This window comes from Chenopodium quinoa, unplaced genomic scaffold (genome assembly GCF_001683475.1).
Source record: "Chenopodium quinoa cultivar QQ74 unplaced genomic scaffold, ASM168347v1, whole genome shotgun sequence".
Classification (NCBI taxonomy): Eukaryota; Viridiplantae; Streptophyta; class Magnoliopsida; order Caryophyllales; family Amaranthaceae; genus Chenopodium; species Chenopodium quinoa.
In genome coordinates, this window is record NW_018743390.1 from 7,798 (window position 1) to 24,191 (window position 16,394).

At 34.5% G+C, this 16,394-nt stretch overlaps 1 pseudogene; it reads left to right on the forward strand.

The window, feature by feature from the left end:
* Positions 1-1,892: 1,892 nt before the first annotated feature.
* Positions 1,893-7,628, forward strand: LOC110738527 (annotated as a pseudogene).
* The last annotated feature ends 8,766 nt before the right edge of the window (positions 7,629-16,394 follow it).

A 16,394-nucleotide genomic window follows, 5' to 3' on the forward strand; every position in this document is an offset into this window, starting at 1 on the left:
AAATAAATAATAATGCAAAAAACAAAGCCACAAACTTCCGGAATGTGTTAAGCGATACTCGCTTACAACAAAAGTTATGTCCTATTTAGTTTTTTATAACTTGTTTAGAGATGTTTCTTCGCATAAAAAAAAAACTCTACGTACATACATATACTTCATTATTTTTTTTGTAAGAACATATATATACTTCATTATTACGTAGTCTCAAATTTATTTTCACAAAAATATTGAAAATTTCAGCATTTGTGGAAAAAAAAAAAAGAGACTCGAGATATAGCTCTCTAGTCTCTCATCAGTACATCACATTAAATTTGTTAATATTCATTAGTTGTACTTTCTGCCAAGGGTTTTCAAAGCTTCCTCTAGCGATTGATTGTTCCAAGAGTTTTACTAGTCATTAATACACAAATAAAGTAGCTATCAGCTCATTCAAACATTAAACATTTTTATACAAACAATTACTAATACAATTAACTAGTTATACAAACTAATACAATTTTTTTTTTCTTTTTTTTTTTTTTTTTGGCTAAACAAACTAATACAATTAGCTAATAGCATTATAACAACTTATTGGCCTTTTTTTACATAGCATTAATTTACAATGATTATTGCCTTGAATGCCTTCTATATATAATAAGATCTTAAACTTATTATAAGATCGAAAGACCCACTCATATAGTAATTGATATTTCGTATTTGTTTAATTTTGTAAGACAACTTTTCAAGTAATTTTTGTGATTTATACTTTAAAAAGGTCATTTCAAACGTTGTGTGCCATTAATTATTTACGTCACCCTCAAATAATAGAAATATATTATGCACAGAAATTAAAAAAAAAGAATAAAAAAAAATTACCAATATTTGCCGACCCTTTTTGCTATTAAAAAGTCAAAAGTATGGACCTAAATTTGGTTCCTAGTACTCCTATTTGGTAAACTTATAATCTTTTGACATTAATCTCAAGATTAATCTAACATCGCTCTGTTCAAATGTAAATTTACCAAGTGGCCAAACTTATTTAAGCTTAATTAAATTAATATTACCAACCTTTTGTTTCAAAAAAAAAAATTAATATTACCAACCTTTAATTTCATTCATGACCATTAAAAGAGAAATATACTTCGTCGTACAATATATATCTCCAAGAGTAATAAAGAAATTTTCTATTGGGAAAATTGCAATTAGCTCTAATATAAAATTTCAAAAAGATCTTCTGTCAAAAATATACAAATATAGGATCCCACGTAAAGTAACTTGAAGATAAAATAGGAAAGAATCCCTCCATATGATAAAAAATAGAAAGAATGTGAATGATGAGGTTCATAATTCAAATTAGGCCCTGTTTAGTGGTAGCGTTTTAGGTAGCGATTAGTGTTTTGACTAGTCAAAACACTACTAAAATTTTTTTGAGAGTGTTTGGTAAAGTAGCGATTTTAGTAGCGGTTAGCGATAGAGGTAGCATTTAGGTAGCTTTTCTCAAACGTTGAAAATAGTAGCGTTTAGAAGTAGCGGGTAGCGTTTGACAAATTTTTATTACTTTTTAATTAATATTTATATGAATATTGATCTATTTTAGTATTGCAACCGCTACTTTTGCCAAACGCTCATACTATCAACCGTTACCTTGACAGCTAACTTTTACCCACTACTAATTAACAGCTACTCGCTACTCTAACAGCTACCCGCTACTCGACCGTTAAAAGCTACCCGCTACCGCTACTTTTGTCAAACAAGACCTTATTATTGGTTCATATCAAATTAATCAATGTTCATGCCTTTTACAGTTATTTGTGATTTCTTTCCTTAATTGATTGTTATACAAACAACACCTTTTTGCCTTTATAATGACTTGTTTGATAATGTATTCGCTTGCGATTATTGTGAGTATTCAGTTTTCAAAAAACAAATTTCTAGGAAACACGCAAACAAAAAGCTCAGCTTCTCGGTCGATTGTTCTCAAATTTAACACAAATAATCATATGATAATCTGTAGTATATTAGAAGATCTGAGCCATGACTTTATGTATGATTTTCTTGACGCCTTAAACCTTGTTCATGTTTTTCAAACCTCCAAAATAAAATAGTCAGTTATATACCACTCTAAGAATCTCAAAACCGAATATAAAAGCAACATCAATAAATACCAATTAAAGCCTTACATTCGGCCATGACTTTATGTATGATTATCTAGACGCCTAAAACCTTATTCATGCTTCCATCCTTATTTAATCCCCGAAAAAAAACTTAAATTACAATTACGTGTAGTACAGTCGTGCTGAGCGTTAAAAAATAAGATAACCACCTTGTGTCCCCACCCAAAAACAAAAACCCAAATCCATATCAATCTCCTTATTCCTTATTAACCCATTTTTTCTCCTAATAACATAAAACTAGTATAAAAACAAGAGATTAATTAGATGATTCAATACTACCTTTTATGATCTCCAATAACGACTCATGTTTCCTGCATGACTTCTCCACCCGAACATCACTCCGTCCTTCTCTCTCCTCGGCTCCCTTCAATTCTTCTTTCATTCCTTAAACTCTAACTTCAATGGAAAAACCTTCTAATTATTTCTCAATAATCATAGATTCCAACAAAAACCCTTTTTTTTATTCAATTAAAAACATTTCCATTATTCTTCTTCTCATTGTTGGAGTTTTTTCCCTATCTTTTCTCTCTTCATTCTCTTCCAAATCCCTCCTCTCTTCTAAATTCCTCCAATGCCCTTCTCTCCCCCGTCCAAACGAGGTAATTTCCATCATTAATTTTTCCCCCGTGTCGTGTCAAATTCGTGTTTGTGTCAATAATTAACCATGTTTATTTTTTCAAAAACAGACGGCAGTATTACAGCCTTTTCAGAAAGACGAGCTAGACGAGGCGCTAGAGAAGGCATCGATGAAGGATAATAAAACAGTAATCATAGCAGTTGTAAATAAGGCGTATGTGGAAGGTGAAGTAGTGCCAAATATGCTTGATTTGTTCTTAGAAGGGTTTTTGGCAGGGGAAAATACAAGAGAGCTTGTGAACCATCTGATGATTGTGGCTGTTGATCAGACGGCTTACGATCGATGTCGGTATCGTGGGCTCCATTGTTATCGACTAGTAACGGACGGTGTAGATTTCATGGGGGAGAAAATTTTCATGTCTAAAGATTTCATCAAGATGATGTGGAGTCGAACTCTGTTTCTCACTGATATTCTTAAAAAGGGGTACAACTTTATTTTTACGGTACGTGTGCATTTTTTATTTTTATTTTTTTCACCTCTCGAACGTTCTTAATGCTTTGAATGTTGACACTATTTAAGTTATAAAATTTAGGATTCAGGAATTCATTTTGTTATTGATTTTGGAGAAGAAGCTTTTAATTTTGAATTTATTAAGAATGACAATTAAGTGGTTTTCCGTAACTTTTGAAAAGATTAAAATGTCAACGAAAATGAAATAGAAGTTCAAGGGAAGGCTGAACCGGATGTTTGTAAATTGACAGTTTTTTTTTAAAAACCTAAATTGACAATTTTTGTCAATTTAAAGTTATATATTTTTCAAATGTAATTGCTTACCATAAAAATGTTGGTGAATAATAATATTTTTATCGGAACTTACCTAATTAGATGTATTACGGAGTAGAACTTTACATAGTTACGGAATATAATTTGAAAAGATAAATAAATGTCAACAAAAACAAAACACAAGTTCAACAAGGGGAGGCTGAACTGGTTGTTTGTAAATTAATAATCCCTTTTGGTCAATTAAAATTGCAAATTTTTCAAATGTAGTCACTTACCATAAAAATGTTGGTGCATAGTCTTTTTTATCGGCTTATTTTTTTTTATCTTATTCAATTAAAATTTATCTAAACTTAATTACATCACGTTCTAATATTCGGGTATCAAACGTGTCGGGTTGTACTTGTTGGTTTGGTGTAACTGTAAACGGGTTCGGAAACTCACAATATCATGAGTTATAAGCTTATAACTATAAGTCTGATAACTTACACCATAATAAATCAGTCATATAATAAAGAAGTCAAAATATTGAAACCATAAAGGTGTAACGTAGGGATTACGGACTTAAGGTTAAAGTATTTTTTTAATTAATCACATTTTGGGCCTGACAACAGAAATACTGAAATAGGTTAGGTGCATGTAAATACAATATTTGAATAATAATTATGGTTACTTGTGAGATCCAAACTGATTGCCATAGTATTCAAGAAGCATTAAATGTTTAGTCTTAAACAAAAATCAAAGCTGATACTCTAATTGGTGAATCTTTTAGCGTAATAAAAGTTGACGGTATTAGCAATTCCGTATAATTAGGCATTAATGCCTATGAAAAGATTGAAAACTATGCACATGTGGAAAAATTTAAACGTGGGTACTCAACAGAAAATTTCAATAAATCCTAAATTGGCTTGAAGTATTTATCATCTTATTTTTGGAATTAACCATTATATTGTTATGTATTTACAAGTATATGTTTACGCTACAACATTTGATTTCTAAAAGTAGTTATATGGTTTGTTGGTTTTGTTCGAGTTGGAATGGACATCATCCTTGATTGCCTCGCCTATAAACCATTAGAATCAATGAGGTCTTGGTCTAGAGTCTAGACTCTAAACTAGAGCCTGTGTACATTGGATTGCAGGATCTAATCCTCCACCCTTGTATGTAATTTGTGTAGCCAAAATGCAGGCTCAATTCGACAATTTTAAAAAACTAAAATCACTTTGTGTTAAATAGTTTTATCTAATAAAGTATTGTATAATTTAGAGCAAAGTATTTGGGGATAACTCTTACAAACATATTTAAAAATTAAGCCTCATTAACTGGTACACTTTTTTTTTTTTTTTTTTTTTTTTTTTTTTTTTTTTTTTTGTGTATGTGCATAAATTACAATGGCAATACAAATTACAAATGAGGGTGGAAGATATGAAATTGTAACCTATCGTACAAAGATCTTCAATTCATAAGTACGAACATTGAACTAAGAAAAACAATCTTTGATTGTCTGAAATATATAGTCAAACTATACTTGTTCTATAATCTCAACAAAAATCTTAGGAAAACAATGATGGAACCATATCACCACAAAGTTATAGCTTACTTAATGGAAGTGTAAATTCCCTTTACGAGTACATGTTATGGTACCTCAGAATTACATTCTCCATAGTATTTATTTCATTTGTGTTATTCAATTTACTCATATTTTCTTAGCACTTATTCCTTGCATTGCTTTTTGTTAGTTATGATTTGATCATTTTTACCAATAAATATGAATGGAGGGCTTAATACTTTTTTAACGTTCAAAGAAACGCCAAATGAGAGTTTTTTTTGTTAGGCCGCCTATTGAAATACAGTATATGCTCTTTTTTTCTTTTTTTTTTTTTTTTCATTTCTTTCTTTCTTTGGAGGAAAAATACAGTATATGCTTTGTACGAATAAGTTTGTCCCTTTGAGTGTAATTTTATTCTAAGGGCCTATTCTGTTCAGCTGAATTTCAGTTCAGTTCAGTTCAATTTCTAATTTCCTTCTCTCATAAACAATTCATTTCAACTCTATTCAGTTCAGTTCAGTTCAGTTCAGTTCAGCCCTAATCAGTTCAATTCTATTCAGTTCGGTTTAGTTGTTTTCAGTAGATCGGAACAGGCCCTAATTCACTATGTACTCCATGTTTTTTACTTATTTCGTTTTATAGTTTTAAAATGTGAATTGAAATGAATCAAATTAGACCCTATTTAACTATATTTGTTCTTATATGACGATAATGTAAAAACAAAAGCAATCTAATCTTGTGGCTCAAACTCAATAAAACTTATTTCCTATATCTAGTGGAGTAACAACTAACATATGGTTACTATCCTAAAACAATGGACTATGTGTGTCAGTGTGTGTGATTGTTTGTTGTTTTTCATTTAATCTATCTCTCATTTATAACAAGGAAACCCATAAAAGCATAAACATGCACTCCTGAAACCTAACACAATCCTACCATTTCTGAACTAATATACGAAGCACTCCATCATACGAGTAATTGTTAACTTTCTAGTTGTAACTAGTTCAGGTAAAGACTTTGTTTTCAAAGTAAAAGGGTAGTTTTCCTAGTAGATCCAAATGTAGTACAAGTCCCACAATAACTTAGAGGAGAATTGGTGATTGTAGGGTATCATATTCTTTGGTACAACCCCCATCTTTCCCTTTTTTTCCATTTATGTGGTTATCAAGTTCCTAGTTTAGCTCTCCGAAAATTGCTCCTTTTGTACCTCGTACGCTTTGTCCCTTGATTAATTTCTTCACTCGATGGTTTCCCTCAAACAAACAAACAAAAAAGTTCCTTGTTTAGCTTCGCTGTCACATGTTACTCATTTTTTTTTTTAACCTGATTTTGTCTTTTGTTTGTGACAACATGGTCTAGGACAATGCCAATTATTACTTCATAAGTCCATATTATGACGACGTTGACATAAAATTAATATCTTCAAATACTTCATCTGTTTCGTATTATGTGTAAACAATTAAACACAAACCCCGTATTGTTCTATATGATTTGAGATATAAGAGCACTTCTTCTATTTGTTGATTTTTTTTTAAATTCCCACCTACTCATAATTTAGGGGCCATCACTTTGTTTCCATGGCATTTTGTTTTTTTATTTTTTCCCAATTAATTTGCTAACTCTTCCTGTGCTTGCATGATTCTTTGGGGAGTTAATTCTCCCTGCCAATGGTACAGAACTTGTACTCAAAATTACGAATGATTTGATGATTATAGACTAATGAAATGAAGTGCTTTCCAATATTTTGAAACAGGATACAGACGTGGTATGGCTAAGGAATCCCTTAAAAGTCCTAACTACAAACAGGACTCGGCATTTTGACATACAATTAAGCACGGACAATTTCAATGGTAACTCGTCCTCTACTTCCAACGCAATCAACACCGGATTTTATTTTGTAAAATCCAACAACAAAACCATCTCTTTGTTTGAAAAATGGTACGGGTTGAAGGACAACTCAACCGGTCTAAAGGAACAAGACGTGTTACAAAATATGATATGGCACGGCGAACTTAAAAAAAATGGGTATCAGGGCGCGATTCCTTAATACCCGTTATTTTAGTGGTTTTTGTCAAGATAGTCGGGATATCCGTTCCGTTGTAACGGTACATTCAAATTGTTGCCGGTATATTAGTGCCAAAGTAGCTGACTTGAGGAGGGTTCTTCATGATTGGGGTCGGTTCAAAGCTGCTCCGGCTAATCTAACCAGGTCTCTTCGGTGGTCCCCACATGTGGAATGCGTAAAGTCATGGCGTAGGAATAATGTTGAAAGTGGTAATAAGATTTGATTTGGAAGAATTTTAAATTTGGGTTTACAATTCAAATTCATAAAATGCTTAATAGTTGACCATACATAATTGCTGTTTTTTTGTATACTTTTTTACCCTTCAAATAGTGTATACAAAAATAAGGTAAAAGTTAGAGTCCAATGATCTAAATATTACTTTGTATGTTTTAGAAATTGTAATTAATTCGGTTGATAAAATGGGATAACCTTTGAGAAAGGGTTTGATATGTAAAATAACGGCCTAGAGACTAATATAAGAAAAAAGAGGATAATGAAAACTTATTAATCGTACTCTTTCCTGTTTTCAAATTTTCATTTTTTTTTTTTAATTTTCAAGAAACCAAGATTATAGCCCACGAGGCCACAAATTTCTGGCCTTTGCACTCGTTTGCACCTAAAATGTTAAGTCGATAAGAAAGTGAGCCAAAAATTAAAATGACGAGTCTCTATTTTCATACAGAATTGAATTCTTTATTATCAATTATAAATGAAACCATAAAAAGATCAGACTATTATCAAAGTAAAAAAGAAACCATAGAAAGACTACAAATGTGTATACTCCATAAATGTTTTGATTCATTATCAAACTATTATCAAAGTACTACTCCCTCCGTTCCCGAATGATAGTTACTTTTGGGTGAAAATCACGGGAATTAAGGAGAAATAAATAAAGTACATGGGAACTAAAATTCAATCATGTGCAAAACAAAAAGAAGAGAGAGAAACCGATTGTCATTATTGAAAAGGGAGACAACTCATTCAATTAAGGCACAAGTACAAAGACAAATATGAGGGTGTTTTGGGAAGCACAAATAATACATCCAAAAAAAATGAGGGTACATAGGTCATTTTGTGTTATTGTATGGGACCTAAAATTGTGAAATGTGACTAACATTTTGGGCGTCCAAAAATGGAAATAGTGACTATCATTCGGGGACGGAGGGAGTAATAATAAGAGGGGATTAATGCAAGTTAAGCAAGTCTGCCAAGTCATTGCCTTAGAAGAGGTAGTGTATAAGACATATTAGTACAAGACATTGCATCCTTCAAGTGGAACAACATTATGCCACGGTCTAACTCATAGACTTAGACACCAAGAGTGTCGACGGGTGCGTGGGCATGGTGACGATAATCAGGGGCACCCATGGACTACCTTGGATAGTTTGTTGAAAAATAGACTTCTCAGTTATCATCACATGTAAGTGTCCCACATTGGTTGAAAAATAGACCTCCTACTGCCATATGGTTTTGGGATGGAACCTCCTTTGGTCTTGTGAAGTGGACTCTCTCTCTTGATTTGCGGGTGCGGTTCACACCTGTATTTAACATGGTATCAGAGCCAGACCCACGATATGAGACCTCAAATGGCTAAAGTTCACTGGGCCAAGAGTAGGTCCATGTAAGGGGGAGTGAAGAAGCACTCTAGCCCGAAAAATCACATGAGACAAACTTAAAGAATGACCTTACATGTGAGGGGGAGTGTTGAAGAATAGATCTCCCAAGTATCACCACATGTAAGTGTACCACATTGGTTGAAGAAGAGAGAGTTAATCACTTTATAAGGCTAAGGGGCTACTCCTCCTATTGTCATATGATTTTGGGATGAAACCTCCTTTGGTTTTGTAAAGTGGACTCTCTCTCTTGGTTTGCGGGTGCGGCCAGACTGATATTTAACATAGTTGGATAGCATCTCCCTATGAAAATGTAATGAACCTTCGCATGGAGATATCCTAATATCCTAATGATTAGTCGCGTTTCAAGGCTTTAATGGGTTACATTAGGCTTGATGTTTGAAATTTGGTGGGCAATATCCTTGACCATGACGGAGTCGCATGGGTGATGGGAGTAAGTAACCCCTAGATGGCTCCTTGTAAAAGGTTTAATTTTAGGAGGTCCGTTCTTAGTTTCAGAGCCTTCTACAATATATACTTTTGTAGATACTAAAGAGGCCTATAAATAGCTATCAAGGCACATTTATACCTAGCATCCAAATACTTAGCTTGCAATTCTCTCCCGAACAATACCAAGCATTAAAACAACGAAAAAAGTACAATGAAGAATATTTTTTTTGAAAGAAGTACAATGAAGAATTTTCACACGTTTTAGGGAACATTCTTATTTGTATAGTTATTTTAAAATAAAAATCTTAAATAAAAAGCCAATGTTTTAATTTTAATAATAACCATTTATTTATTTATTTTTCAAAAATAAAATAAAATGGAATACTAGCTATTTACATTAACTTATATAAAAACTTATCAATGTTACGTGCTGCTGCTGATAAATAATTGATATAAAATTATGTGCTTGTACAATATGGCTAGCAACCAAATAATATAAGTTAATATATTAGTTTAATTATATTATTATCTCTAATATGTTTTCACATATATAAAGTTATTTTTTTTTTGCCATTCTAGTTTTTTAATGTAGGTGTTTGATATTTGCTATCTAAATCATATTTTTTTAAAAAAAAACTACAATGACAACAAATTTGTGGTAATTGTTGCAAAGATGTCTAAATATAAAATATTAGTTTATGGAGTTTTTTTAGCAAGAAATTATAATATTCTCATTAATAAGAATATATTATCCAATGGCTACACAAAAATTATGGCTATTGTAATTGTTTTAAATCATATAATCGTTGAATTTTAAAAATTTAATCCCATTAGTTAATTTTTTTTTTTTTTACCAAAATATTAGAAAAAAATTAGTTATTTAATTTAATAAAAAGAAAAAGACACTGCAATGAATGCGGAGTAATTGATTCAACCAAAAAAAAAATACAGTTTTTTAATTTAGAATGTAGGCTTCCATATTTAGAGCAAATGAATCCACAAATTTCCCTTTTAATAGACTCTAGGCTTCCATATCTAAAACTAATGAATCTACAAATTAAATTTCTAAATCATTCCATATATATATTTCAACCATTTGCAAAGCAGTTCATTTTGAACAAAAAAAAAAAAAAAAAAAAAAAAAAACAGCAGTTCATAAAAACAATTTTTAACTGCAATTTGTGACTATCTATGTATAAAGAATAGAGAGATTATCGAGAAAAAAAGGAGATAAGGGATTTATTTATTTATTTTTATTTTTTTTTACGGGCAATGCAGAATTTTATTAATGGCAATTATCAAATTGTACATAAGCCTGGATTAAATAAGGGAAATCCTCTAGCCATACACGATAATCATCAAAACTACTACTTAAGCGAGCTAAATGGTGGGCCACTCGGTTTACAGTTCTTCTAATCCAAGAAAAAGAGCCAGACAAGCAGGAAGCAGCCATATGAAGGATATCTTTGATGATCAGCCCCATTGCAGAAGCATCCCCGAAGAGCATGTCTCAGAGCTAAGCATTCAGCCACTTCCACAAAATTATCCCCCTAACCTTTACGCACGTAGCCAGGACCACATCACCCTCCATATCCCTTACCACTCCCCCTAAACCAACCCAATTGTATCTAAGATCGTGGCATCAGAATTAACTTTATAGGTGCCAGGGCTCGATTTCTGCCACTTAGAAAAATCCTCATTCTCCTCACTACCACACCTCCCTCCCACCTCAACCTTCTCACATTCACTTACAATTTGCATAGCTTTGTGAATAATTTCCCCCCCTCTCCCACCGCTTCTTGTCAAACACCCACGCATTTCTACTACGCCAAATTCCCCATAGAGTACACCAAAATATGCTCCACCAACGTTTGTCAGTACGAGCATTGCCCAAGTGAGAATACCAATGCTTGAAATTATCCCCACCAAAGTCACTCACATGAATTCTAAGAGGGGATTGCAACCAAACAATACTCGCACTGAGCATTTCACAAGTAAATGGAACACCGTCTCCTCATCATCACCACACATGGGGCATACAGGGTCAATAGACATACCTTTCTTCACCAACGCAGCACAAGTAGGTAAACCATTCATTAAAGCTTTCCAAGCGAAAACTTTAATTTTGGGGGGAATATCATTTATCCATAGTTTATTCCACTTGAAATCTGTGAGAGTATGGGAAGATGAAGCACGGTTCTGTTTTCTATCACTTAGAAGCATATTATAAGCACTCTGAACAGAGAAAACTCCATTCTTTGTATGCATCCAAGACCAACTGTATTCGGCACTGAACATAGAAACCGGGATTTTCCTTATAGCATTAACCTCCATACTCGAGAATAGATTCTCAAGAGTATTAATATTCCAGCTTCCTTCATGTAAAAGCTCACTCACCATATACGGCCCCTGGCTATTAACTCTATTAATGCTGTCAATTCGAAAATCTGGTATTGATGGAACCCATGGATCCCTCCAAATATCAACTGAAACACCACTCCCAATCATTTTCCTCAATCCTTTTTTAAGCACCATCTGGCATTTACAAATTGATTTCCATGTGAAGCTCACTGCAGGACTTACAGTTGCATCCAAGAAAGACGAATTAGGGAAATACTTCCCTTTCAAAACCTTCGCCATTAGAAAGTTTTCATTGGTGAGGATCCGCCATCCTTGTTTTTCCAAAAGAGCATCATTAAACAACTTCATGTTCCTAAAACCCATTCCCCCATGTTTATTTGGATAGTACATCTTTTCCCATGCAATCCACATAAGCTTCCTCTCTTCCCCTCTTTGCCCCCAAAAGAACTGCCTACACAACTTCTCCACCACCTCAAGAATACTCTTCGGGAGAGCAAAACATTACATCGCATAAGATGGAATAGCTTGTGCTATGGCTTTGATAAGCACCTCCCTTCCCGCTTGAGATAGAAACTTCTCTTTCCACCCTTTAAGCTTTTTCCAGACATGATCTAGAATTGATTGGAAAATCTTACTTTTTGACGCTCCCACATAGGTAGGAAGGCCAAGGTATTTTTCGTGGTCATCTACCGCCTTAAAAGTTAGCTTCGTCTAAAGCAAATTTCTCTTTGCAAGCTCCACATTTCGGCTAAACGACACCTCAGATTTATCCATATTCAATTTTTGTCTGGAAGCAGCTTCATAGATTGAAAGAATATCAAGAATTTCTTCCACTTCTTCTTCACAAGCTCTAATAAAGAGCAAACTATCATCGGCGAAAAAAAGGTGGCTAATAGGCTCCACCCTTCTTTCGATTTTAATACCATAAATGCTCTTTTTCATCTTCGCATATCTCAAAAGAGCCGAAAAAACCCTCAGCACAAATAATAAAAAGGAAAGGTGAAAGGGGATCACCTTGTCGAAGGCCACGACTCGAAGAAAACCATCATGAAGGCTGACCATTAACCAAAACCGAGAAAGAAGTCGTCGACACCCCTCATGATCAGTTGTACAAATTGTTACGGGAAACCCATTTTTTCCATCATTTTCTGCAGAAAGCTCCATTCTACCCTATCATAGGCCTTGCTCATATCTAACTTAAGCCCCATAAAGCCTTTCTTCCTTGTCTTCTTCTTCCTCAAATAATGAAAACACTCATACGCTACTAAGAGTTGTCCGTGATAAGTCTCCCGGAACCAATCCACTTTGTGTTTCATTGATAATATAAGGAAGAACTATTTTTAATCGGTTAGCAAGGACCTTTGACACAATTTTGTACAACACATTACAAAGACTAATTGGCCTAAAATCAACAGGAGACTCACATATCTTCTTTTTCGGGATCAAAACCACATGAGTCTAATTATAAGAACCAATATCATCACCATTATTCAACACCCCTAACACCATGTCGCACACATCTTCCCCTACAATGCCCCAATATTTTTGATAAAAAATAGCGGACATTCCATCTGGCCCCGGAGCCTTGGTGGGATGCATTTGATCAAGAGCCCCCCTCACCTCATTTCTCATAAATTTCCCCACAAGCATATTAACCAAATCAGCCGGCACAGTTTGAGAAACTTTGTCGATGAACGGTTCACAATCCACTTGGTTTCCCGAGGTGAATAACTGCTCATAAAAACTAGCAAACACCTCAAATATCTGCTCTTCTTTTTCGTAAGTTATACCACCTTCATCCTTGATTGCGGCTATATGATTTATGGCAACTCTTTGCTAAGATTTTAGGTGAAAAAAGTTGTATTTTTATCCCCACTTGTAATCCATTCCTGCCTACTCCGTTGACGCCAATATCGTTTTTTCATCTCGTCCATCCGGTCATCGAGGGCTCCCATTTCAGCTAGGGAAACATCAGTTTGCTCCTCCCTCACAAGAGCCTCCATCCTACTCTTGCAATCTCGAATCTCCTTAGCAAAATCACCAAAATGTTCTCTACTCTAGGCTTGAAGTTGTGAAGCAGTATCCCCAATCTTAGTAGTGACCCCCCACCTTTAGACCAGGCCATCTCAATTAAGTTAGTACAATACAGGTCACGAGTCCACATTTCTTCAAATCTGTACATCTTCTGCTTCTTTTTTTTCTCCTGTACTTCTATCTTTTTCTTCAAACAAAGAAGAATCAGAAGATGGTCAGAGCGTCTCTTTATAAGATGTGAGACAAAGGAACCCGGGAAAATTTCTTTCCACTCTACAGTTGCAAATTAGAAGCGGTCAGACGTTCCTGGAGATTTGCCTCACCACCCCTGTTGTTATTCAATGTGAAATCATATCCCACATACCCGAGGTCCTCAAAGTTACACACACTAGCCGCCTGTCTCAAAATCTCTGGCTCTGCAACATTAAACACACTACCCCCTTGTTTCTCACACGCCATGAGCATTAAATTAAAATCACCACCACATACCCACGGTGCATCATCCATACCAGCAAGTTTTTCTAGCAAAGCTCCTGTTTTGACTTTATTTTCTTCCACTGGATGACCATAAATTCCCGTAAATCTCCATTCATCACTATCATCACTAATGATTCGAGGAGAAAGATTGGATAGTTAAATCAAAAACAGGTCTCCACAAAATAGCAAGGCCCCCTCTTCTTTTCCTACCTTCACCTTAACAATTCATAGCAAAAACATTTTCAAATCCCAGCTTTGCTTTCACCCTACCCATCTCAAAAGATTTCAGCCTAGTCTCTGATAAGAAACTCAGTTGGGGATGTTCAGTTATTACAATGCGTTTAAACGCATTCATTGCATAGGCACTCCCCAAGCCTCTGCAGTTCCAAGAGAGGATGTAATTCATGAGTCACCGAGGGCCAATGGTGTGGGGCCCACCACGTCTTCTAATCTCGGGTTAATATCCCTCCTCTTCACAAGAACTCCATCTTCACATCCAATCAGCTTGCCTTCAATTACCCCCTCCTCTTTCACTACCCTTTTTACTCCAATAATCACTTTCCCTTCCCCATTTACACTACTCCCTCCCTTCTCTAATTTCCAACACTCCCCTCACAACTATCCAACTTCATCATATTAGCCCTATTATCATCCCCTTTGTCAATCATATCTTCCACTGCATTCAGCTCGACATTCTCAGCAACCTTCCCTTCATCTATATCAGTTGAGGTAGTAAGTTCAGTCACCTCTATCTCACTTAATTTTTTTGCCATCAGCTACACACTCGGATCAAGTTGCCTCTTTTCACTTTCTTTTTGCTTAGTAACAAAAAGCTTCTTTGCACAGGAACTACCATGCCTAACTTCTTCAAAAGCTTTATTCACTTTCCACGGGGATGCTTTTAGCCACATACCATATCTAAGAACAGCAGACTCCGAGTCTCTACATTCATCACAATCTTTTACTCCATGACCAATCATGCCGCAGAAAAAGCAAAAGATGGGGGGTTTTTCATATTTTACATCAAAAGTCTCTTCCACGCCATCCCTCATCTTTAGTTTAACACCCCTTCGGTGGGACTTTCGAACATCCACTAACACTCTCACCCGAATTGATTTGTGAATCCCCATTGAAGCCATGCTATCCATTTTAACAAAGGTACCAATTTTGTTTCCCAACTTTTCAACATTATTCACATTCAATATGCCTTTGAAAGGTAAGTTATACACTCTCACCCACATTGGCAGATTAAAGAATTCAATATTAGAAGGTTTCTCATTGCATCCAACTTCTCCTAGAATTAACGCATGTCGGTCAATGTGCCATGGTTGATCCTAAAAAACCCTTCCCTTATCCCTCCAATGGTAGAATTGAAACATGAATAGGTTTTTCCCAATACTACTAATATCATCGCCATGTTTAGGGTTCCAAACACTTTTAATGGTACTTATGAAGGCATTAACATTAATAAAGCGATCAGTCCAGAAGGCTCAATTCGACCTCATCTTCCTCTTCTCCTACATCCCATTCCACTGCATCTTCTTCAAACTGCTTGTCAATTTTGTCATTCTTCTCCAAAGCACTATCCGTACTTTGGTTGCCCTTGCCTGCTTCCATCTCTTCTAGAACACTATTATTTACTGCTACTATTTCTTTAGATGAATTCTCCATGAAAAAACGATAAATCTTCTCGAAAAAAACGAGAAGAAACCTTCACTCAAAGGAAAACCTAGAAACCCTAGAAAAACCCTCCCAAGAGACGTGCTCTACAGAGAACTTGCAGATGATACGGTGAGACTTTCTAGCGAGAAGGGAAAAAAGATTAACAATTTTTTTCGGATATATAATATGAAATTAAATATTAATTAGTCAATTCAATGAATGGTTTAGATTTAAACTAAAAGAATACAAGGTTATGATAAAAAAGAAGAAAAAAAAAACATTGTAATGACTACAAAAATTGTGTAGCCATCGCAAAATTGTCCCTCATTAATATACTCGAATATATTATTGTAGCCATTTGAAAATTTTCCCAACTATTTATCATTTTTGTTTATATTTTAGTCTGATCTCGACAAAACTATTAACTTGCTCGAGTTCTAATGAAATTATGAATTTGACAAACCTGCTCAATTATCACCCCCTTAATTCAGGCAATTGAAAGAGTTAAAAGGAAATTAAAAAAAAGTATAGAAGACAAATTGTTTCCTAGTTTACCGGCCACCTCTCAAAACCAACAAACATAAATTTTTGGGAACAAAACAAAATTTCAAGGGAAAAAATGGGGGCACCATTGCCAATGTCAAAAGAAACATTAGAAGAAAGGGTGAAATTC